The sequence below is a fragment of the Stegostoma tigrinum genome, chromosome 6, assembly GCF_030684315.1.
Source record: "Stegostoma tigrinum isolate sSteTig4 chromosome 6, sSteTig4.hap1, whole genome shotgun sequence".
In the NCBI taxonomy this organism is placed as follows: Eukaryota; Metazoa; Chordata; class Chondrichthyes; order Orectolobiformes; family Stegostomatidae; genus Stegostoma; species Stegostoma tigrinum.
The window spans coordinates 75660170-75684892 of record NC_081359.1 but is presented as its reverse complement, the minus strand read 5'-3'; the positions used below and the strand labels follow the sequence as shown (position 1 = coordinate 75684892).

The 24723-nt window shown below is 42.4% G+C and overlaps 1 protein-coding gene across 3 annotated transcripts in view; it reads left to right on the top strand.

Moving 5' to 3' along the window:
- sacs (sacsin molecular chaperone) overlaps positions 1–24723 on the top strand; it is a 127333-nt gene that overhangs the window by 19832 nt on the left and 82778 nt on the right. For 2 of the 3 annotated variants that reach the window (XM_059646674.1, XM_059646672.1), the window contains exon 1: positions 2927–3172. The exons of the other annotated variant lie outside the window; for it this stretch is intronic. The gene's annotated coding sequence lies outside the window, so the exon portion shown is untranslated. Of the gene's footprint in view, positions 1–2926; positions 3173–24723 lie in introns of those variants that run through there. 3 annotated transcript variants of the gene reach the window in all.

Sequence of the window (24723 nt, the reverse complement as noted above, 5' to 3'; positions counted from 1 at the left end):
GTCAGATTAAGTGATTGCACTTAGTGAGATACTAAATCAGATGACCAGAAGCTTTGTTAAAGAATTCAGATTTTAGGAGTGGCTTAATGGAGAAAAACAAAGTAGTGAGGCAGAGAGGTTAAGAGAGAGAATTCCAAGGCAATGATGATCAAGGCAATTGAAGATATTGTCACATGTAATGGAACAATTGGAATTGAGTTTGCAGCAGAGGCTAGAATTAGGTCAGCACAATTATCCAAACAAATCATTGGACTGGTGAAGATTACAGCAAGGGCATGGAGAGATTTCAACCAAGGATAGGGATTTTAAAATTGGTCTGGGCATTCTCCCTGTGTCTGCGTGGGTTTCCTCCGGGTGCTCCAGTTTCCTCCCACAGTCCGAAGATGTGCAGGCTAGGTGGATATGCCATGCTAAATTGCCCATAGTGTTCAGGGGTGTGTGGGTTATAGAGGGATGGGATGCTCCAAGGGGTGGTGTGGACTTGTTGGGCCGAAGGGCCTGTTTCCACACTGTAGGGAATCGAATCTAATCAGTGAACCACTGTAAGTCAGAGGTACAGTATGACCACACACAGATCATAGCTGTACCTGCTCACATCTGCGCAAACTGCTTATTACTCCACAATCATGACCCTACCTCAGCATCAAAATGGCCCCAATCAAATTTTAAATGACATTCTCTACAATTCTAACAAAGGTACTTTTTCAATCTTTGACCATAACCGTAGATCCTTGCTAGTTATTTCATCTGCCTTCAGCACTGTGTCAGATTAAATAATAAATGTGGTCACCTTAACATTCTTGTTAGCCCCAGACAGAACTTCTATACCTATGTTCTCTAAGTTACACTGACCACCTAGTCCCAAATGTATTCTAATCGATTTTTTTTCAGTTCATTAATAAGACATGGATGTTGTTGGCCAGGCCAACATTGATTGTTCAGCCATAATTGCCCTTGAGAAAGTAATGGTGAGCTACCTAATTGAATCACAGCAGTCTATAATGTGCGGGAACTCCCACAATACTGTTTGGGAGGACCTTACAAGCATTTGACCTTGGAGCAGTGAAGGAACTGTCCCAAGTTGGATTGCTGTGTAGCTTGAAGGAGAAATTGCAGGTAAGGTGCTCCTGTGTATCTGCTGCCCTTATCCTTCTAGATGGTAGTGGTCATGGTGTTGGAAGAGGTTGTTGAAGGAACCTTGGTGAGTTGCGGAATTCACATTGTAGAAGGTACACCGTGTGTCAATGGTATAGGGAGTGAATACAATGTATCAAATGAGTGCCAATTAAGCAGTTTACTTTGTCCTGGAGGTTCCAGGCTTCTTGAGTTGTTGGAGGCGCACTCATCTAGGCAAGCAGATGGTGGACAGGCTCTTAGGGGTCAGGAGGCGACTAACTTACATCAGAATTCCCAGATCTGACTTTCTATTGTAACTACAGTATTTATAATAGCTGTTCCAGTTTAGTTCCTGGTCAATAGTAAACACTATGATGTTGATATTGCAAAGTAGTTGAGGGTGCAGTGTTGCTTTCACTGAAGGTAATGTTACGTGTCAACAGATGCTTCATTTCAATAAAGAGGGTGTACATGATGTAAGTTGTTGCTTTAAAGAATGTTGAGGCATCTACCAGGAAAGAGGTCCCAAGCAGCTTATGACTATCCCGAGGTATACTGTATATTTGGAATCAGAGAAATAGATTTGGGAGGGTATGATAGATATGGGTGGTGAAGAGAGTGATGGTTGTGATAAGGTCATGATGGGATTTAAAGATGAACATGAAGATTATTGATCTGTAGTGTTAAAAGGCTGGGAGCCAAAAGAAATAATTGGACAGGGTGTTAATGTGATGGTGAAATCTATGAAAGGGTGCAGGCATCAAGATTTAGACATGCTGGAATTGATGAAGGCAGAAATGTGCCCAACAAAGAGAAGTTTCAGTAATCAAGTCTGGAAGTAGCAAATGAAATAATTATTATATCAGCGACAGAAGGGCTGAGCTAGGGGCAGTGACAAGTGAGCCACAATGGAGTTTGATGTGGTCAAGCCAGACTGGGGTAAACCAGGTATCTTTGAGTTTGAGGAAGTGAACTGCTGGAATGACAGGGGTCAGAGTCAATGGTGATTTTCTGAGTGAGAGGATTGTTTTATGAGTTGGGGAACTCAGAATAGGTAGGAAGCAAAGTTATAAATGGGAGAACAGGCCCATGAAACAACCCGTATGTATTTTCTGAGTAGAGAAGTCATTTCAGAGAAGTCATTTAGCTAAGATATAATTAATTATTCATTCTTTGAATGAAATATGAGCATTATAATTAATTTGTTCACCTCCTTAATCTGGAAGACGGTTCCACAATTGAAGACACTTCAGTAGAAGTCACTACTTTGAACTATCAAATAGTAAAGCATGGGAGGCCATTCAACTCATTCTGTATCTCCAATGAAACTAGTCCTGCTTGGGTCCTGAAAAAAGATAGTGAACACAGCATGTCCGAAATGTAAAGCTTCTCTTTTTTAATCTTCCATCCAACACCTACCAATGGAGGATTCACTGCTTTTAGCTTTGAATCATAGTCACCCAATACTAGAAGGACCTTCAGCCCGAGTACGATAATTAATTAACTGATTGTAATTCACCTGTAAGGCTGGCACGATCTGTGTACGGTATTAAATTCGATTTAGATTATAGATTCAGATTTTATTGTGAACTCAAGTACAGGAGTACAGTGAAAGTGTCTGGCTATGAGGTGTCTGTAACAGTGGCCATGGCACGGTCATTGAGATCTGATCTGAGATAATAGGTTTAATTCTCCCACAACTTCTGCGATGCTTTTGACTGTAGAGCGCGCAAAGGTCATTTTTTTCAGGCTTGAACTGAGCAAGACGCCTGCGCAGTGCCGTCTGCTGGGAGAGAGAGAGTGGGTATTGTTTGATGCTGCGTTGGATGTTCAGCGATGTGGCTGCAGCTCGGGCTGCGGCACCCTCAGCAAACATTAACCTCTACTCATTTCATTCCGGAAAACCCGACCCATGTACGGCTACAGCACCGGGGATTCCCTTCCAAACCTTCAGCTGCACCGACCTGCCCTGAAATTACACTCCGCTGTTGAACAATAAAGGAAGATATTTGAGGATACCCCAGAGAGGAGAGAGAGAGAAACTGGGACAAAGAGTGTAAGTACTTCTTTATTCCAGGATTGAAATTTGTGTTTTAGACGATGAAGGCTCTCATTAGCACTGCTTGGAAAATGAACCAGCCCCGAAGAACAACAATGTTCACAGTGTAGTGCTGACTTGTCCATATGGACAGGAGGCTCAGCGAGTTCCTCTTCATTGTATCTATGCTTTTTCCGGCGCCGCAAGTCTTTGTGCATGTTTACAGACGGGATTATTACTCGGGGCTATCCGTGCTGTACCTCAGAGGCTTTCTCACCCTCTGATGACAGCTCTTGTTGCTCAATGCGCAGCAGGCAACTGCAGTCATCTCGATCAAAGCCATCGATGCGGCGCAGTATGTTTGAGACATGGAAATGAACATCATCTGACAGTCGGTGAACCAATGTACACCAGTTAGTTAGGAAGTCGTGGTTTTAAAGGTAACACGTTATTGGCTTTCTGGACCGTAATTAATTATTTTCCTCTCGTAATTAAGAAGACTAAATATAGTATGACAACTTATTGTGGAGAGTGTTTGGGCTTGCCTGATGGCAACTCAAATATTCAATCTATTTAATTGAAATAATTGCCAGGACAGGTGTTTTATTGAATAATTTAACATAAAATGACATTGGCTTTCATTGTTCTAAAGAATCCGAATGTTTTTCTACTAAGTAGAAATCTGGAATTAAATTGAAAATTGAAATTTCTACCGACTTTTTCAATATCTGTTCCATGATTTGAATCTGGGGAATTCTTTATTGTTACTGGCTGTTGAAATATAGTCTTTGGATCAATGTTGCTATTTGTCACAAAAACAAAATTCTAATGCTTTCTGCACAAGTATGACATTCTGTTATTTAGCAACAGTTACTTGGTAGTGCAATTAACATTGAAGCTGCTTCCTGCTTAAGTCACCAGCCCGGAATTACATTACCTGCTGTTGCTTCAAATGCCAAGAGATTTGGAGGTTGTTTTGCTTGTGAACTTGAACTCAGAATCTGATGAAGGGAAGCAAAGACTGCCCACCTGGTGCAGGAAAATGAAGACTTGGGGCAGTCAGTCAATAACTTTGCAAAAGAAAAGCAACACTTTGGTCAAAGTAGTTCTAATTTTGAGAAAGTGGGTTTGGGATAACATTCTATCATATTGATTGCATGGAATGCATTTGTGTGCTTTGCTTTGGCTTGGCTCCTTATTGAAGGGAATTAAAAAGGCCAAGTTGCCAAGATGTCTATTTTAAGTTTCCAGTCAATTTTACAAAGTGAATAGAGTCAGGGAGATTTACAACACAAGAAAAGACCCTTTGGCCTATCACACTGCAGCATTCAAAAGCAATCACCGAGCTATTCTAATCCCATTTTCCTGTGCTTGGTGCATAGCCTTGTAAGCCTTGGCATTGCAAGTGCACATCTGAAAACTATTTAAATGTTATGAGGGTTTCTGCCAATATCAACCCTAGAAGCAGTTCATTCCTGATTACCACCACCTTCTAGGTGGAAATGATTTTCCTCACATCTCCTCTAGTCTGCTGCTCTTTATCTTAAATCCATGTGCCCGGTCAGTGATCTCTCTATAAAGGGGAAAAGTCCAGTCCTGTCAATCCTGTCTGTGCATCACATAATTTTATTCATCTCAACCATGTCTCCTCTGCTTAAGGAAAACAGTCTGCCTAATCTTTCTTCATATCTGCAACTTTCCAGGCACATTCCTGGTAGACATGTTCTGCATCCTCTCCAGTGCTATTACATTCCTCCTTTAATGATCTGAGAGCTGCACACAATACTGTACCGATGGCTTACCAATGTTTTATACAGTTCTAGCATGACCTCCTTGTTGGAATCTCTGTGCCTTGACTAATAAAGGCAAGTATACTTTATGCCTCTTTAACCACTTTATCTGCTTGTCTTTCTACCTTAAGGTACATGCATACCAAGGTCCATTTGATCCTCAAGACTTCCCAGTGTCCTACCACTCACCCCTGCCTTGTTTGTCCCAAAAAAACGTACACTTTCAGTTACATTAATCAACCTATCTGGACATGTTTGACACATCTGGTAAGACTTGAACCTAGGCCTCTGGCCCAGAGATAGGAACACTACCACTATTCCACAAGATCCCTCAGAATTTGGGGTTAGGATGAAAGCCTACTTCATTGACTCGTGTGGGGATTGAACCAGCAACCTTAGCATTGTTAGCATCATGCCCTAGCCATGGAGGTAAAGACCTAAAGGGATGAAGGGTACTATTATCAGTAGTTGAGGTGCTAGTTTTCTCAAAAGGTAAAAGTGAGTGAACATTATCAAGACATTCAATTAGGAAAGCACTGGTTGGTTTGTCATTTGATATTGCGACTGGTTGGTGACTTCGAGGAACTCACAGAAATAATATCTGTTAATTGTGCTTTTTGCATAGATGGTATTAGAAATGGGCATTAAATTCAGAACTTATACTAATGATTGGGGATTGTCAGATAAAGGAAAGAAATGCTTTGGATGTTTAGGCACAAGAAGTACTACAGGTGAAATGTTTCTACCTTCCCCTTTTCACAATTGTTGGTGGCAGCCCACCACATCTTCTGCTGACAGAACCCAATCAGACTTCTGCTGAAACTAAAGTACATCAGGTATGTCTACCACACATGGACAACTGTTGTGCCATTCTAATTGTACAGTTGAACAACCAAAGAGAAAGTCTGCAATCACCCTGGCTTCCATCTTGGATAATATGCATTTTTCTTGGAGAAAAATATATAAAGCCACTATTCTTGCTTCTTACCTACTGGAATCAGGTCAGATGTGGCCATTTGAACAATTATCACTAGGCCAATGCCTATCATGCAGATGGCCATGCAGTGGGTGGAACCTTGCATGTGAAATGAGAATGTACAATGTTCGGGCTTGTATGCTAGTCTAAATCTTTATTATTCTTAGTTCTCTCATCATTAACTTGTTCTTACCAACTGACTTCATCCCTTTCCATGGGAATTATCTAAGGCTGAACCTAGGTGTTTGCAGCCTTTGTTTCAGAATTGATTCCACACTGAGCTTCTCACCACATTTCTGCACTCACATGAAGAACACCTGACTTTGCTCCTTGCTGAGCAAAAACTCAGTTGTTCACTTCCCACGTGGTAACTCCAGATAAAGAAGGGCAATTAATCCATTTGAATCTGTCCTTTCACAAAGGAACAAAACTAGGTTTCACTTACGTCCAGCTGTGTTTTTATAAATTGGCCCACAGTACTGGATTGGATCACCATTCCCTACATCCCTTTTCAATCATTACACTGTTCTATCTGCAAGAAGTTGTTCCTTGTACATAGTCCTAATGTGCTTGTGAGAATTGCCGTGTCTTAGTTGGGACTACTCCTTCCTCAGAGTGAGAAGGTTCAAGATCTACTCAAGAATTTAGGAATATATGTTAAAGCTAACATTCAAGTGCAGTGCTCAGGAATGCAATTCTGTCAGAAGTACCATCTTTTCGATGAAATGTCAAACCCTCTCATGCTGGTGCAAAAATTCGCAAAGTGCCATTTCAAAAAGAAAAGGGATCCATCCTTGCTGTCCTATCCTTATATCGATCACTCAATCAATGTTACAAAAGCAGTTGATCTGATGATGATCATTTTGCTGTTTGCAGGGAAGGCTGGCTGTTATTTTCCCACACTACAACAATGACAACACTTCAAAAATTCTCGGCTCTAAGGCAATTCTGTGGTTATGAAAGGTGTTATGTAAATGCATACCTTCTTAAAACTTAGTTTCTTTATAATACTGAATCTATGACTTGAATTGTCTGTCTCAATATTTTTGTTTAAATCATCATGTTTAGGTACGTTATGACACAAATCAAAGGCAGGTGGGATTTGAACCAGAAATTGCAAAGCTGGAGGACATCATCAGTGTCTTTGGATTATCATGCTATCTAAATAGCTCATTAATTAATACTAATTGAGGTGAAATTAATAAATGAAGACCAGAGCACTGTAGTTGCCACAATGCACCTACGTTCCTTGGGTAGTCCAAATGGTGTGGTGGTCATTTCCAGCAGGAGTTAAAAGATCCTTAGCTGTAGTGAAGGGAAAACTGAAAGAAGGTATAATAATTTGTGGTTGTTGACAATTAAAATCTTGCAGCATTTGGAAAACTTAAAATACTGCAGGTGCTGGAAATCTGAAACAGACCAGAGGATGCTGGAGAAACTCAGCAAGCCTGGCAGCACCGTTAGAGAAAGAAACAAGTTAGCATATTGAGTCCACTATGACACTTCTTCAGAACTGAAAAGTGTTGAAAAATACTTTTTATATATTTTTTGACGGGGTGGGGCAGGAGCAAGGATGAAGCTGGTGAAGAGGCGCCATACAAAGTTCAAAGGGGTTGTTAATCACGGTGAAAGGAAAAAAAGAGAATTTAAAATGTGTATAAATTAAGGCATGAATGGGAAAGAATGGTCCTTCTCCTCAAGAGCAAAGTAAATGTAAGAGAAATGGAACACAGGTGCCATGTGGTCAGTTCCTGAAGTTATGGAATTCAAAATTGAAGCTGAAGGCTATAAGTGCCCCTGCAGAAAATGAGATGATGTACGTTGAACTTGTGTTGTGCATCAATAGAACGTTGTAGCAAGCCCAGGACAGAAATGTTAGCATGGAAACAAGATTTAAAAAAAAGATCTATTTATCCAATCAACCTGTGCAAAGATGTTATTACATATCTCTGGAGCAGGTGAGATTTGGACCTGGACCAAGGGCAAGGACATTACCACTACACCATGCAGGGTGGCTTCTTGAAATGGCAAGGGGCTGGGAGGTCAGAGTTGTTCTTGTACGGACAGAGCAGAGGTATTTTGCAAAGTAGTCATCCAGATTGCATTTGGTATCGCCAGTATACAGGAGAAGGCATTGTGAACAGTAAATGCAACAGACTGCTGTGTTGTGAGTAGTTGCTGCCAACAATGCAGTCTCCTCTATATACCCGAGCTTGGTCTGTTTGTTGCTGTACGTGTGTGGAAATTTCCATTACTACTGCAAATGCCTGCTTCTGTTTCATGCTTCTTCTGCTCCTCTCTAAAAATGCTACATCTAGCAGATCAGCTTCACTTCTAGCTATCTGCCATCCCAATTAGCAAGCTTCTTGTAAGTAGAAGGATTAATGTTGATCTCTCAACAATTCCATGCTAACGAGCTCAACCACAAAAATAACCCTTTGCAAGAGAACAAAGTGTGGAGCTGGATGAACGCAGCAGGCCAAGCAGCATCTCAGGAGCACAAAAGCTGATGTTTCGGGCCTAGACCCTTCATCAGAGAGGGGGATGGGGAGAGGGAACTGGAATAAATAGGGAGAGAGGGGGAGGCGGACCGAAGATGGAGAGAAAAGAAGACAGGTAGAGAAGAGAGTGGAGGTGAGGAGGTAAGGAGGGGATAGGTCAGTCCAGGGAAGACGGACAGGTCAAGGAAGTGAGATGAAGTGGTAGGTAGGAAATGGAGGTGCGGCTTGAGGTGGGAGGGAGGGGTGGGTGAGAGGAAGAACAGTTTAGGGAGGCGGAGACAGGCTGGGCTGGTTTTGGGATGCAGTGGGGGGAGGGGAAGAACTGGGCTGGTTTTGGGATGCAGTGGGGGAAGGGGAGATTTTGAAGCTTGTGAAGTCCACATTGATACCATTGGGCTGCAGGATTCCCAAGCGGAATATGAGTTGCTGTTCTTGCAACCTTCGGGTGGCATCATTGTGGCACTGCAGGAGGCCCATGATGGACATGTTGCCTGAGGAATGGGAGGGGGAGTTAAAATGGTTCACGACTGGGAGGTGCAGTTGTTTGTTGCGAACCGAGTGGAGGTGTTCTGCAAAGCGGTCCCCAAGCCTCCGCTTGGTTTCCCCAATGTAGAGGAAGCCACACCGGGTACAGTGGATACAATATACCACATTGGCAGATGTGCAGGTGAACATCTGCTTGATATGGAAAATTATCAAGGGGCCTGGGATAGGGGTGAGGGAGGCGGTGTGGGGGCAAGTGTAGCACTTCCTGCGGTTGCAGGGGAAGGTGCCGGGTGTGGTGGGGTTTGAGGGGAGTGTGGAGCGGACAAGGGAGTCACGGAGAGAGTGGTCTCTCCGGAAGGCAGACAAGGGTGGGGATGGAAAAATGTCTTGGGTGATGGGGTCGGATTGTAGATGGTGGATTCCCACCCCTGTCTGCCTTCCGGAGAGACCACTCTCTCCGCGACTCCCTTGTCCGCTCCACACTCCCCTCCAACCCCACCACACCCGGCATTTTCCATATCAAGCAGCTGTTCACCTGCACATCTGCGAATGTGGTATATTGTATCCATTGTACCCGGTGTGGCTTCCTCTACATTGGGGAAACCAAGCGGAGGCTTGGGGACGGCTTTGCAGAACACCTCCGCTCGGTTCACAACAAACAATTGCACCTCCCAGTTGTGAACCATTTTAACTCTCCCTCCCATTCCTCAGACGCCATGTCCATCATGGGCCTCCTGCAGTGCCACAATGATGCCACCCGAAGGTTGCAAGAACAGCAACTCATATTCCGCTTGGGAACCCTGCAGCCCAATGGTATCAATGTGGACTTCACAAGCTTCAAAATCTCCCCTTCCCCCACTGCATCTCAAAACTAGCCCAGCTCGTCCCCTCCCCCCACTGCATCCCAAAACCAGCCCAGCCTGTCCCCGCCTCCCTAACGTGTTTTTCCTCTCACCCATCCCTTCCTCCCACCCCAAGCCGCACCTCCATTTCCTACCTACCAATTCATCCCGCCTCCTTGACCTGTCCATCTTCCCTGGACTGACCTATCCCCTCCCTACCTCCCCACCTATACTCTCTTCTCTACCTATCTTCTTTTCTCTCCATCTTCGGTTCGCCTCCCCCTCTCTCCCTATTTATTCCAGTTCCCTCTCCCCATTCCCCTCTCTGATGAAGGGTTTAGGCCCGAAACGTCAGCTTTTGTGCTCCTGAGATGTTGCTTGGCCTGCTGTGTTCATCCAGCTCCACACTTTGTTATCTTGGATTCTACAGCATCTGCAGTTCCCAGTATCACTGATACAAAAATAACCCTTTGCTTTTGGTTGCTTCAGATCAGAAGCTTTCCATCTTTGCAATCGGCAGGTGAGGGGATATTGGACTCTGAGAAAACTCATACTTTGTGAAAACAATCGATTTAATTTGTCTTCTAGCTCAGGTCTTCAAACTCCAGGGTTCTAATGCTCTGGACTTTGCTGGTGCTCCTGAACACCATAACCCTTGTCCTTCTCTCTCAGCACAGTTAAATGCCCGCTATCTGCAGTAGTTTTGCTTCCTTTTTTTGCTGTATGTTCTAGACTTTAACAAAGACAAAACAAAGTTAAGTATCGATAAAGGAATGTAGAGCACACAATAAAAATAGTCATGGTCATTGGCGTGTAGTTTTCGTTGAAAAGTTGTCAAAATTCCAGAATTCAAATTTAAAGTATGAACAAATATATCCTACTGTCACTGTGAATTAGAAACTCTGGCAACATATTTCAGCTCTAAAAAAACTCAGTTTTACTGAATTTCTTGGATGCTGTTTGAGTGTGATAATATATCCAGAAGTGAATTTGATAGTAGGACACATTTTTGTCTGGAATCAAATCACAGAAGTTATGTTTGGAATGTATCCGCATTAAGGTGGAATAATATTAAGACCTGTTGTCACGGCTGATAACTGGTGGAATCACCCTTCATTGGAATCTGTGGGTTGACAAAATATCTAACAGAGGTTGCTAGAGTATCAGAAGAGCTTTTGAAAGATGTGTTTTTTCACCTTTACACATGTATGGAGAAGGATTTGCCTCTGATATTGAAGGGACTTTGAGAGCTCCATTAAAGCCTTATGTACTTGGTTTGTAATTTTCAATTGACATTTTTCTTTTGGAATTGCACTGGGGGAGGAACAGTACAGGATGCTGAAATAGATTTGCAGCAGGATATTCTTTTATTCAGTATGGGAAAAGACTGACTTTTATGGCACATACCATGTTGCGTTCCAAAAAAAATCGATGGGACCACTCTTGAACTGCTATTGTATATTTGGTTTGTAGTAAATGGATGCAACTAATTACTAACTATCTGAATTCAGTGCGCAATTGGTCAAATCATATCGGCATGGATCTTCAAATTGATCAGTCCACACCTTGCTATCTCAGACTCCAGCATCAGCAGTTCCTACTATCTCTGAATGAGTCAGTTGTATTTACACTATTTGTATCTGTCTTGCAACTTGTCTTTCCAACTATTTTTGTGCTGTCTGGAAATTTAGCTGTAGTACATTCGCTTCCTTTCTCCAAGGCATTAATATATATATATTGCAAATGGTTGCGGTCCCAGCGCTCATCCCTGTGGAACCCCATTGGTCAAGACAGCCAACTTGAAAAGGAGGCTCTTAGGGCCACTCGTTGTTCCCTGTCCATGATCCAATTCTGTTTCCCCACCAAAATATCACCTCTCAACAGTATGGACTGTTATCTTATGACTTATCCAATTCCCTATGGACTTTAGTGGTTTTAAAAGGCATCATCTCCAGGTCAATGAGGGCAAATAATAATGCTGACCCAGCCAGTATTGCCCACGTCCCACAAGTGAAAATTAAAAAATCCTTCATCTTCATTATGCCGTAGCCAGCCAAAAGCCTACTTCTCACAGGTCCTTTACCTGAACGTGTGACCTTTGGTTAAGCATCATCTGAAAATTATGCCTACGTCATGCCCCTGTAGAATTTTAAAGCCATTGTGGTGGAAAACGTTGCTTTGGCTAAGCATGAGTGTTACACTTTGTTGCAAATTATGTTACATGTTTTCTGTTAGTATTTAATTACTCAGTTTATGGCTGATAGATTTGCATAAACTACATCTATTTAATCCCATTGTTAACTTGACCTTGTTAACGCAATCAAAGAAAGAATTTTGCACATTTGCATTACTGAATCCAGTGACGAAAAAATTAAACTGAGTTTAAGTGGAATGTAATGAATGGGAGTATAAACAGGAGAAAGAGAGAGAGAGAGAGAGAGGAGTGCATGACAGCGTGGTGGCTCAGTGCTGCCTTACAGCACCAGGGACCTAGGTTTGATTCCAGTCTTGGGAAACTGTGGTCTGGAGTTTGCACATTCTCCCTGTGTCTGCGTGGGTTTCCTCCCACGGTACAGGTTAAATGGATTGGCTATGCTAATTTGCTCTGTAATGTGTGGGTTAGGTGGATTAGTCATGGTAAATGTGGGGACAAATCTGGATGGGATGCTGCTCAGAGGGTTGGTGCAGTCCTGATGAGATGAATGGTCAGTTTCTGCATAGCAGGGATTCTATGATACCATGAAGAAAGAGTTGCTTTGCCCAGATATATAAATGGTAAAAAAAACATAGGTCAACAAATTTAAAAGAAATGTCATGTCCTTTGTATTTACTTTCAGAGACGTTGCACATTTTTTTATTAGACTATTTTATTCTATTTGACTAATTGAGTGAATTGTAGTATATTCTCTGTTCCCATTATCAACAAGATTAGCATGTGCTAATGATGAAGGATGTTATAATGATGAAGGTTATTGGCAGGATCATTGAGGGTTCGGAAACTCAATTCATGGCTAAGTGAGCAGACACTTAAGCTGCATAATGCATTTATATTTCACCAGCGACCTCAGGCAGAAGTGAATGTATGGTACCATATGCACATCGAAGCGTAATTCTCCTGAGGGACTAGACTACTCAGCCATTACATCATTGCTACACAACACAGTCTACTATTTGTATTCTGAATCTCTGCAAAACCTTCCTTTTCCTTTCTTCTAACAGTTCAACAAGGAATAATTTTCCTCATTTCTATGACAAAAATAGACTTTTTCCCCAGGTGTTTGTTAATGGTAAAACTGGAACTCTGGTCAACGTACACCCATACCTCTTCCTGCCGAGACCATTCACACACTTAATGTTAGCTGCTGCCACTTAGCTAGTTACCCTTAATGAGAAGATTGAAGCCTGACATTGCAGTTACCCATTAGTATCATGCAGTGTTGCACAGAGACATGCTTTGAGCTATCTGGGTAACTTTTCTTTCGACTGCCAGCACCAAGAAATGTAGGCTGAATTTAGGAAACGTAGATGTGGATAATATCATTTAGTAGATGATGTATTAATCTTAAGCTTTTTAACTGGTATGTTTGCCTTAGTTTATACACAAGTAATGCCATTAACTGGTGGTCCTCAGCATTACAGATACCAATCTTGAGCCAATTTGATTCACTCCCCATGCTATTAAGAAATGATTGGAGGCACTGGATACTGTAAAGGCAATGGGCCCTGAAAACATTCTGATAATGGTCCTGAAGACTTGTGCTCCAGAACCTGCACTCTCCTAGAGAGGCTCTTTGTGTATAGTTACAACACTGGCAACTATCCTAAAGTGTGCAAAATTGCCCAGGCGTGTGATATACACAAAAAGCAGGACAACTCCAATCTGGCCAATTACTGTCCCATTGGTCTACTCTTGATCATCAGTAAAGTGATGGAAGATGTCATCAGCAATGGTATCAAGCAGCACTTGCGCAGCAATAACCTGCTCAGTGATGCCCAGTTTGGGATCCCCCAGGGCCACTCAGCTCCTGACCTCTTTACAGCCTTTTGTTTCAAACACAGACAAAACAATTGAATTTCAGAGAGTGACAGCCCTTGACATCAAGGTCGCATTCAACCAAGGAACCCCAGGAAAACTGGAATCAATAGGAATGGGAGGCAAACTCCATGCTGGTTGGAATCGTACTTTGTTTGTGTTTGTGGGTTTTGGAGGTCAGTCGTCTACTTCCAGGATATCTTTGCAGGAGTTTGCAGGACACCTTTGCAGACGGGTGGCATGATGGCTCAGTGGTTGGCACTGCTGCCTGACAGTGCCATGGGCCTAGGTTCAATTCCACCCCTGACGATTGTCTGTGTAGAATTCTCACTTTCCCCATATGTGTGTGGGTTTCCTCCCACAGCCCAGAGATGTACAGATTAGGTGGATTGGCCATGCTAAATTGTTGATAGTGCCTGGGGATGTGCAGGCTTCAAGGATTAGCCATGAGAAATATATGGTTACAGGGAAAGGATGGGAGGTGTGAGTCTGGTTGGGATGCTGTTTGGAGGGGTGATGTGGACTTGAAATGGCCTGCTTCCACACTGTAGGGATTCTATGGCTCTGTGAGTTCCTTGGGATCATGTTCTAGCCCCAACCATCTTCAGCTGCTTCACCAAAGACCTTCACTCCATTATAAGGTCAGAAGTGGGGATAACCACAGATGTTGTAAATGATGTCCAGTCCCATTTGTGACTCCTCAGTTAATGAAGCAGTCCCTGTACCAATGCAACAAGATCTGGACCATATCCAGGCTGACAAGTGACAAGTAACATATGCACCATGCAAATGCCAGGCAATGACCAGTTCCACTTAGAGACAATCTAATCACTGTCCCTTGACATTCAATGATGTTATCATCACTGAATTCCCCACTATCTCATTGCAAGGCCGATTTAATTCATCCTGACACATGGAAAAGAGCTTTGGAAGCCATTTTGTGAGATCACATTGCATGCTTCTGCACAGAGCAGTGGATATCACAGATAATTTTTCTTTGTGATTAGCATAGAGAAATGGCTGCTAGACTTCACAAGCTCCTACAGCTAAATGCAGAAAAGGGATGGTGTCTAGTGAAAGAGATGCATCTTGCACGCTTCTATGGATACAGTAACTTTGTTTTCGCATGACTAAGAGACATAAAATCATCAAAACATGTTTTATTGCTGGTGGTGGATTTAAACAACTCTCTAAAACCTGAGGAAGGCACTTGAAGACAGTTGACTCAGTGAAACAGACAGATGTGGGTCATTAGAAGTTGAGAATAACTGTGTACGGTTTGTTGTAAGGAACATAATTTTGTGGAGAGTGATGTGTGACAAATATAAAAAAAGTGAATGATTGTTTCAGTTGTATCATAAAATTTTAAAAATGTTTTAAAATCCTGATACAACTGCTTATGTGCTTTCTCATTAAGAAGACTTAGAATAACAAGATCCGTTAGCTAGGTTTCTTTAATAAAAAAAACTCCATTTATTGATTTATAAACAAAACCAATTCAAGGAAAGTGCAGAATTGGTCAACACACACAATTTGTGATGTGAAGATATTGAATAACTCCGAAGAGGCCAGTATCTCATCACCGAATCACGCTTTATGTACATGAGCATAGTACATGGACTCTGATCAGCTAGCTGAGAGCAGCCCATCGACTAAGGAGAATGTCTGAGACACCAGTTCATATCTGTAAGCCAGGTTTCCCTGCTTGGCATAGGTTAACAACCCCAATCATGGATTTTATACTCAGTGAGGTCCACCTGGCCCTTGTTACTAACACACTAACATAAATATGTCAGATAAAGGGAAAATGGACTTTATTTTGCAAATATTAAATTTAAAAAGAAAAGAAAAAAATTGTGGTCAAGAGCAGTTATCCTTGAAGGAAAAGAAGGATAGGGCATAGAATGTTCTGAAGTTTGTCAAAATGGTGTTCTTGTATATAATGGCCATGTCACTAGCCGCACAAAGAGATAACAAGGTGTAGAGCTGGATGAACACGGCAGGCCAAGCAGCATCAGAGGAGCAGGAAAGCTGACATTTCGGGCCTAGACCCTTCTTTCTGAAGAAGGGTCTAGGCCTGAAACATCAGCTTTCCTGCTTCTCTGATGCTGCTTGGCCTGCCGTGTTCATCCAGCTCTACACCTCATTATCTCAGATTCTCTTGTATCTGCAGTTCCTATTATCTCTGAAACTGATCACACATAGTTGTCTCTATCATCTTCACAGACATGGTTTGTTCAGTAAATGCAATATTGACAAGTTTTTTCAGTCACTTACAGAAGGATGATCCTGATCTCATAGCTAAGGTTTTAGAAACAGAAGATATGAGCTGAGTAACTGGTTCTGCAGCAGGCTTTCTCCAACTGAAAAACCCAAACACAAACTCCCACAGCCTCTAAACCCAGTGATGTTGAGTTCATGTAATTACCCGATCACATAATTTCTAAAAAGTGTTACTTTAAAGAAAGTTTAAGTCTCAAGGCTTTTCAGTGATAATTTTTGCAAACCTAACCAGTTTTCAAATATAATTTGAAATAGATCAATTTTGCACAATCCTTCAAAGCTCGTGTCCACAAGTGTTATTAAGTCTGAAACACTTTCATGTTACAAAAGGAATTGTTTAGCTAATAGTGCTTTGAGTCATTTGCTACAGTAAATATTTAAAGTGTGAAATTTAACAATGTAATTCTTTCAGCTAATAGTAGACAGTTAAAATTTTTTAAAGTTGTCGATCTCTATGGAGATTTTAATGAAGTATGTGATGTGCTTATTGAATGTAAAGTATTTTGAGATGTTCAGTGGCTGCAAAAGATGCTAAATAAATACAAGTTAATAAAATGTGAGGCTGGATGAACACAGCAGGCCAAGCAGCATCTCAGGAGCACAAAAGCTGACGTTTCGGGCCTAGACCCTTCATCAGAGAGGGGGATGGGGTGAGGGTTCTGGAATAAATAGGGAGAGAGGGGGAGGCGGACCAAAGATGGAGAGAAAAGAAGATAGGTGGAGAGAGTATAGGTGGGGAGGTAGGGAGGGGATAGGTCAGTCCAGGGAAGACGGACAGGTCAAGGAGGTGGGATGAGGTTAGTAGGTAGATGGGGGTGCGGTTGGGGTGGGAGGAAGGGATGGGTGAGAGGAAGAACAGGCTAGGGAGGCAGAGACAGGTTGGACTGGTTTTGGGATGCAGTGGGTAGAGGGGAAGAGCTGGGCTGGTTGTGTGGTGCAGTGGGGGGAGGGGACGAACTGGGCTGGTTTAGGGATGCAGTGGGGGAGGGGGAGATTTTGAAACTGGTGAAGTCCACATTGATACCATTAGGCTGCAGGGTTCCCAAGCGGAATATTTTTTGCTGTTCCTGCAACCTTCGGGTGGCATCATTGTGGCACTGCAGGAGGCCCATGATGGACATGTCATCTAAAGAATGGGAGGGGGAGCGGAAATGGTTTGCGACTGGGAGGTGCAGTTGTTTGTTGCGAACTGAGCGGAGGTGTTCTGCAAAGCGGTCCCCAAGCCTCCGCTTGGTTTCCCCTATGTAGAGGAAGCCGCACCGGGTACAGTGGATGCAGTATACCACATTGGCAGATGTGCAGGTGAACCTCTGCTTAATGTGGAATGTCATCTTGGGGCCTGGGATAGGGGTGAGGGAGGAGGTGTGGGGACAAGTGTAGCATTTCCTGCGGTTGTAGGGGAAGGTGCCGGGTGTGGTGGGGTTAGAGGGCAGTGTGGAGCGAACAAGGGAGTCACGGAGAGAGTGGTCTCTCCAGAAAGCAGACAGAGGAGGGGATGGAAAAATGTCTTGGGTGGTGGGGTCGGATTGTAAATGGCGGAAGTGTCGGAGGATGATGCATTGTATCCGGAGGTTGGTAGGGTGGTGTGTGAGAACGAGGGGGATCCTCTTAGGGCGGTTGTGGCGGGGGCGGGGTGTGAGGGATGTGTTGCGGGAAATACGGGAGACGTGGTCAAGGGCGTTCTCGATCACTGTGGGGGGAAAGTTGCGGTCCTTGAAGAACTTGGACATCTGGGATGTGCGGGAGTGGAATGTCTTATCGTGGGAGCAGATGCGGCGGAGGCGGAGGAATTGGGAATAGGGGATGGAATTTTTGCAGGAGGGTGGGTGGGAGGAGGACTGCACAAGGGTGTGACTCCCTTGTTCTCTCCACACTGCCCTCCAACCCCACCACACCCGGCACCTTCCCCTGCAACCGCAGGAAATGCTACACTTGCCCCCACACCTCCTCCCTCACCCCTATCCCAGGCCCCAAGATGACATTCCACATTAAGCAGAGGTTCACCTGCACATCTGCCAATGTGGTATACTGCATCCACTGTACCCAGTGTGGCTTCCTCTACATTGGGGAAACCAAGCGGAGGCTTGGGGACTGCTTTGCAGAACACCTCCGCTCAGTTCGCAACAAACAACTGCACCTCCCAGTCGCAAACCATTTCCGCTCCCCCTCCCATTCTTTAGATGACATGTCCATCATGGGCCTCCTGCAGTGCCACAATGATGCCACCCGAAGGTTGCAGGAACAGCAACTCATATTCCGCCTGGGAACCCTGCAGCCTAATGGTATCAATGTGGACTTCACCAGTTTCAAAATCTCCCCTTCCCCCACCGCATCCCTAAACCAGCCCAGTTCGTCCCCTCCCCCCACTGCACCACACAACCAGCCCAGCTCTTCCCCTCTACCCACTGCATCCCAAAACCAGTCCAACCTTTCTCTGCCTCCCTAACTTGTTCTTCCTCTCACCCATCCCTTCCTCCCACCCCAAGCTGTACCCCCATCTACCTACTAATCTCATCCCACCTCCTTGACCTGTCCGTCTTCCCTGGACTAACCTATCCCCTCCCTACCTCCCCACCTATACTCTCTCCACCTATCTTCTTTTCTCTCCATCTTCGGTCCGCCTCCCCCTCTCTCCCTATTTATTCCAGAACCCTCACCCCATCCCCCTCTCTGATGAAGGGTCTAGGCCCGAAACATCAGCTTTTGTGCTCCTGAGATGCTGCTTGGCCTGCTGTGTTCATCCAGCCTCACATTTTATTATCTTGGATTCTCCAGCATCTGCAGTTCCCATTATCTCAAATAAATGCAAGTCTTTCTTTTAGGTTATGAATGTAGGTACTTGTGATTGAATGACTTTGAGTTTTAGTGCTTCATGTCAGCAAGCACTCCAAGTCAGGTAGAACACAGGTTAACACACTTTACTCTGCTTGTTCAATTCTAATCACAGGAGGACACTACACTACTGTATAGACTGTCTTCCATTTCCCATGCAGGCCTTGCTCATACTGTTTGAGCTGATACCTTAAAATGAACTACAGGTTGTTTAGATGGACTGATTGGTCCAAATGGCCTGTTTTTCTGCTGTATAGTCTGTGCAGAACTAATTATGAGATCTCCCCAATTTTTTTTTGTATTCTTCTGGCCAACAGACGGCAGTTTTGTTCTATCAGTCTGCGCTAAATTTGCACCACTTTTGTCAGACAAAAGTCTACTTATTCTAATTCATTGCCTCCCCAGCTTCACCCATTATACCCATCATAGACTTTAGGCCTTAAGTATTCAAAGACTGGTATTCATGCATTCAGTTATGCAGCAACCTCCACAATTATTTAACAATGATTTTTACTGCTATGTTTTAATTTCTGAACGAAAGTCCTTGTGTTTAACTTTTAAACTAACTGCAGAATAATGATGAGATTGGCACATGATCATTGTCATGGGGATTGTGCAAATAATGACGACAGTTGTATAATCTGTAGTTTATCAGCCACACACATAACTTTATTTTATGGCAAAAAATGTAGACATTGAGATTTCTATGGGATCTTAAGTCATTCAAAAAACAAATCACAACATTTTGAGGCTTTTCAAGTTGAGTTAACAAAGTGTCAAAAGAAAAAGTGGGAGCACTAGCACAAAAGGAAATTAATCTTGTTTTTGACCTCATTTCTAGCCCATTATGGTCTGATACATTTGTTTATGCAAAATCTGAGCTAAGTATTTAAGGTACCACATGGCATTCTCAAAGTGTGATTTCCTCAGACCCCCTTTCACTCTGTCACTGTAACTGGAAATAAGGTAGTTATCATTTATTAGTGAGGTTTCTGAACTTGCCAGTTAAGCTGTAATGGGAAAATCTGAAATTCTTTTCCTAAACATCGAGCTCTGACTTTTTTCATTTCACTGTAACTTTCTCATTTCCCACCATTGCCCATAACACTCAAGGGAATGTAAAATTTGACCTTTTTTCTCAGTATTTATTTTCAGGTAGAAAGGAAATTTACCCTCATTTTAAGCACCCTTCATTATCTCAGGATGCACAAAGCATCTTATGGCTATTGAAGAGGCTATTTGAACGATCGATATAATCTCAGGAAACGTGGCAGCAACTGATGAATAAATAGCATCTAAAACACCAGGAGAACTCTGGTCTTCTTTAAATAACTCTGTTGGAGTCTATAAGTGGGGGCATTTCGGTTGATTTAAAATTGCATCTGGCTATCAAGGGACTGATACATTTGTGAATGAGGATGACAATAAGTTTAAAAGCTTCCCTTGAAGTTAGATGTATACCAGGACTGTGAGTGTGGTGTCACATTTGAGGTTGTTTTGACAGAAATTATTGCCCCTTGCATCAAAATCCCTGTCTTCTCACATCTGAGAATGCTGTGACCAACGCACCCCATGGCCAACAGCAATTCAAGAGGGCATCTCATCACCACCTTCTCAAGGTCAATGGGATTGACAACAAATGTTGGCCTTGCCAGCAGTGCCCGCACACCCTTAATGAATTGGAAAAGAACAGTGCTTTGCCTTTACTTCATTCACGATATATATTTTACATATGTCGATGCAAAACATGAAACTGGTATTGTTTCAATGCAAAGATGGTTGTTAGAAAATTTGAAATCAACATCCTGAATCAATTTGTCTGTCCTTGTCATACCCATTTAAGCACAAGTCTACCCCTGTATTTTACCTTGCCGTGGTTCTCTTAGGCTTCTCCTGTTAATAAGAGGAAAGCAGGCAATGTTGGAAATATTTTATTTGTGGTACCAGATTTAACATGTACACAACACAACAGCCTTACACAAGTAATCTTCAATGTTTGGCATGATTCACAGCCAAGACTTTGAACTTTGCTTAGAATGTCTGCAAACTTCAGATGAAATGAACACAGTCAGCACATTTTTTAAACCATTGTCCATTTAATTATTCATTCAATAAATCAATTAAAAAATACAATACAAAACACCACAGAAAAGACATACTGGAGCAGCTAGATTTCTAAAGTGTGCTGATGTTTTTGGCAGTTGAGAAATATATTTGTGTGATGGTTCGAACACAGAAAAGCAAGGATTATTTTGCCCCTAGGTCAGGATTATGTTTACATTTTATGCATGACTGAGGAATGCTGTATGATGGGATTGAATTGAAAATATTTTCCTTAATGTGAATGAATGTATGGTTGTCTTGGAGCGTGGTTGTGTATTAGAAACATCATATAGTTTGACGATTTAAAGTATTTTAATCAAAAATTTTAAATATCTTATAATGCTAAGGCTGAGACAGATATTCTGTTTTTGCTGAATTTTTCATGTTTTTAATGCCTGTTATTTTACTGGACCATCTTTACTAAGATGGCAAGCAATTGGTAAACACTATTCTTAGCTTCGTTGTTAGGAGTGCCCTGCAATCACAGGTTCACTTATGCATTGAATTTTCCTTTCTCCCAGCTAAAACTTTCAGAACTTTTCTTCAATACATCCCCCTTTGCTGAAGCTTAGGCTAGAAACACAGTTCAACTTTTTTACTGCATGAGACAGTGTTTTGAGCACCAGCCCTCATGTGCAATCTTATTACCCATTTTCTGCACATTGTATAGTAAAGCAACAATCAATCAACAAGGTATGCTATGCAAATGTTGTATTCAAGTATTTCAATAGACAATAGACAATAGGTGCTGGAGTAGGCCATTCGGCCCTTCGAGCCAGCACCACCATTCATTACGATTATGGCTGATCATCCACAATCAGTATCCTGTTCCTGCCTTATCCCCATAACCCTTGGAAAATTTGTATTTTTTTGCTGAATAAAACTCAAGAGATAATTTAAAGATTGATCCAATAAATTCAACAGAAAACAGAATACTATTAAACATTCAAATTATTGCCATTTTAAGAGAATGCTACTTCACTCAACAAATTCAAGTGTTTTAATGGAAAATTGCAACTTTGCATGTGTATTAGATATAAAGTAAATCTAGTTGAGTTAACAGTAAATTAATTTTGCAAATTTGAACGTGGCTTGAGTGCGTGAATATTATTAACACTAATGCTCATTGGTAAAGCAGATTTTTTAAAAAATATCAAAACCAATACAAAATGAAGTAGACTACAATGCATAGAATAGAAAGCTGCAAGTTATGAAGCAATTTGACATTTAATACCAAATACTTATGCCAAGGAATCTCTTTTGGCCTGTGCTATTAGGCAAAAATCTCAGTTTTCCTAGCTCCATCTTCCTAATCTCACAAAGTTTGTGAGGAGCTCAGTCTTCTTTGTCAGAAAGATTTCCACACTCATTCAGCTTTTGCACACACTCACCTTTCCAATGTCAAGCAAGCCCAACTTTCTGTAAAATTCCTCCTGCACCCTAGCCCTGAATCTATGTCTTTCCCTCGTTTCTCACACATGACCTCCACACCTGCACACTTCCCCACTCTCCCGTTTCCAGTTCAACAGCATCACCCCCAGCAGACAAGCTGCTCTTGATTGAATCTAACCCTGGGCGTTGCTAGATTTGTGGATGGAGGATTCTGTGGTGTTGGCTGATGTGGCTTTCTGATCAAGTGGTTGCTTGACTAATCTGTGACATTGCCAGCCATGGTTAACATTGTCCCTTGAGATTCATAAAGACAGCTTGGTAATGCTGAGAGGGCTGTGATGTATTTTTTCAAGGTTATGGTGAAATAGTCCAATTTAAAAGAAAATGTTTCAATCTGTTTGAGGACTACTTCAGAAGCAGTTAACCACCTTGGTATGTGACTGGAGTCACATATCAAAAAGGAAAAAAAAAATTCATATAGTGCTTTATTGGAATGTTTCAAAATGCCTTACAGGTAATGAAGTACTTGAAGTGTATTCACTCTCGTAATGTGGGCTTCAAACTGGGTGGTGATGTCAGGTTTTGCAATCTGATAAAGGAAATAGTGAATTAATTGAACTACCAACATATCCAGATTCTTTAAACTGAATTCAGTTTTCCAGATGGATGTGCTCGATTCAAATTTATGTTCCCCAGACTAATGCTGGAAAATTAGCTCTATGCCATCCTACCTAACTACAGTCAAATCTGCTGCCCTGAAACACCACTGAATGAGAACAGAAAAACCCGTGGAATACACGCATCTCACCATGTCAGAAACATACCCCTTGTAGCAGAAATTACTGCCTTCCAACTCTGGTTCATCTGAAACCATACCCATTCACAGGCTTTGAAACCAGCAACCCTATTCCACAGAACTTTGATGAGTGGTTATTTTGACAATGTTACTGATTAGGCAATATTTTCATACCTCATCGCTACAGATCAAAGATAACAGCTACTAATGACTCCCCCACCTCGTTAAACAGATAATGTGTGACTGTCCACCTCTAACAATGAGCACAGGTATCACTACCCTTACCTCCACACCACTGTGCAGAGAATCAACACCAACATCCAAATGTAATGTCTCACATTGCTGCCTGTCTCCCCAAACACATCTTCATTCTCATAGAAAATAGCTAAACTACCTGTTGCCCGAGCAACAAATGGATTAAAATCTGTACCTCACAGAAACAAAATCTAAAAATATGATCCTGATCTCCCTCTCTCTAGCACCCCCTAGGCGCGCACACATGTGCACTCACACACAGGCACATACATACAACTAAGTGTAAAATAAAAAAGGTGCGAACCACTGGAAGCTGTTTCATCTGCTTGGGCTCTACTGACATCACCTCCAACATTCAACACCCAACCACCGCTCAGTGGTTAGCCCTGACTCACAGTGCCGGGACCTGGGTTCAAATCCAGCCTCGGGTGACTGTCTGTGTGGAGTTTGCACATTCTCCCTGTGTCTGTGTGGGTTTCCTCTGGGTGCTCCGGTTTCTTCCACAGTCCAAAGATGTGCAGTTTAGATGGATTGGCCCCGCAGATTTGATGGGCTGAATGATCTCTCGCTGCACTGTAGGGATTCCGTTCTCTGACAGTCCCTTTCAAATGAGCAAAGATCATTTGATGTCATCTGACGGATGATCACTCCCTTCTGAACATTTTCTCTGTGTAAACTGAATACCTCTCCAAATGAATTCCAGGAAATTTTCTGCCTGTTGTCTGTGGCAAAACATTGCAAGCTGCTTTTGAAACTATCCTGGATACATGAAATTTTCAGAATTTTATACCTAGTACAGGTCAGTGATATCCTATTAAACTCTGCTGTTTCAACAAGTTAGTGACTTAACTACACATGGCTGGCTTCTACTTTAGCTTATTTTCCTGTTGATCATAAAAACAAGACACTCAATTTTCCTCTGCTTGCGCTAATGTTTTCTATTAGTTGTTCTAAAAAAATGGGGGGCTTTTAATATGGTTTCCTTCTGGCTGCTCTGTGGCCTGAAAATTGATGATGGAGCATACCTCAGTACCCCATTGTAGCAACCTTTCCATTAGAAATCTCTGCTCCTGAATCTGAAGGACTTTCTAGATGCTAAGGTGATTCTCAAGTGCCCATTGGGATACACTAGGGATACATCTTGGTGCTTATGAAATGAAATTTGCTGAGATGGCCCTGGGCCTTTGATGCATTCAAAGTTGGGCTGGGTTTCAGTGGTAATGAGTAATTACTTTGCTGTAGTTGGAATTCTGGGGTTGTGCAGCATTGATGAGTTCTTT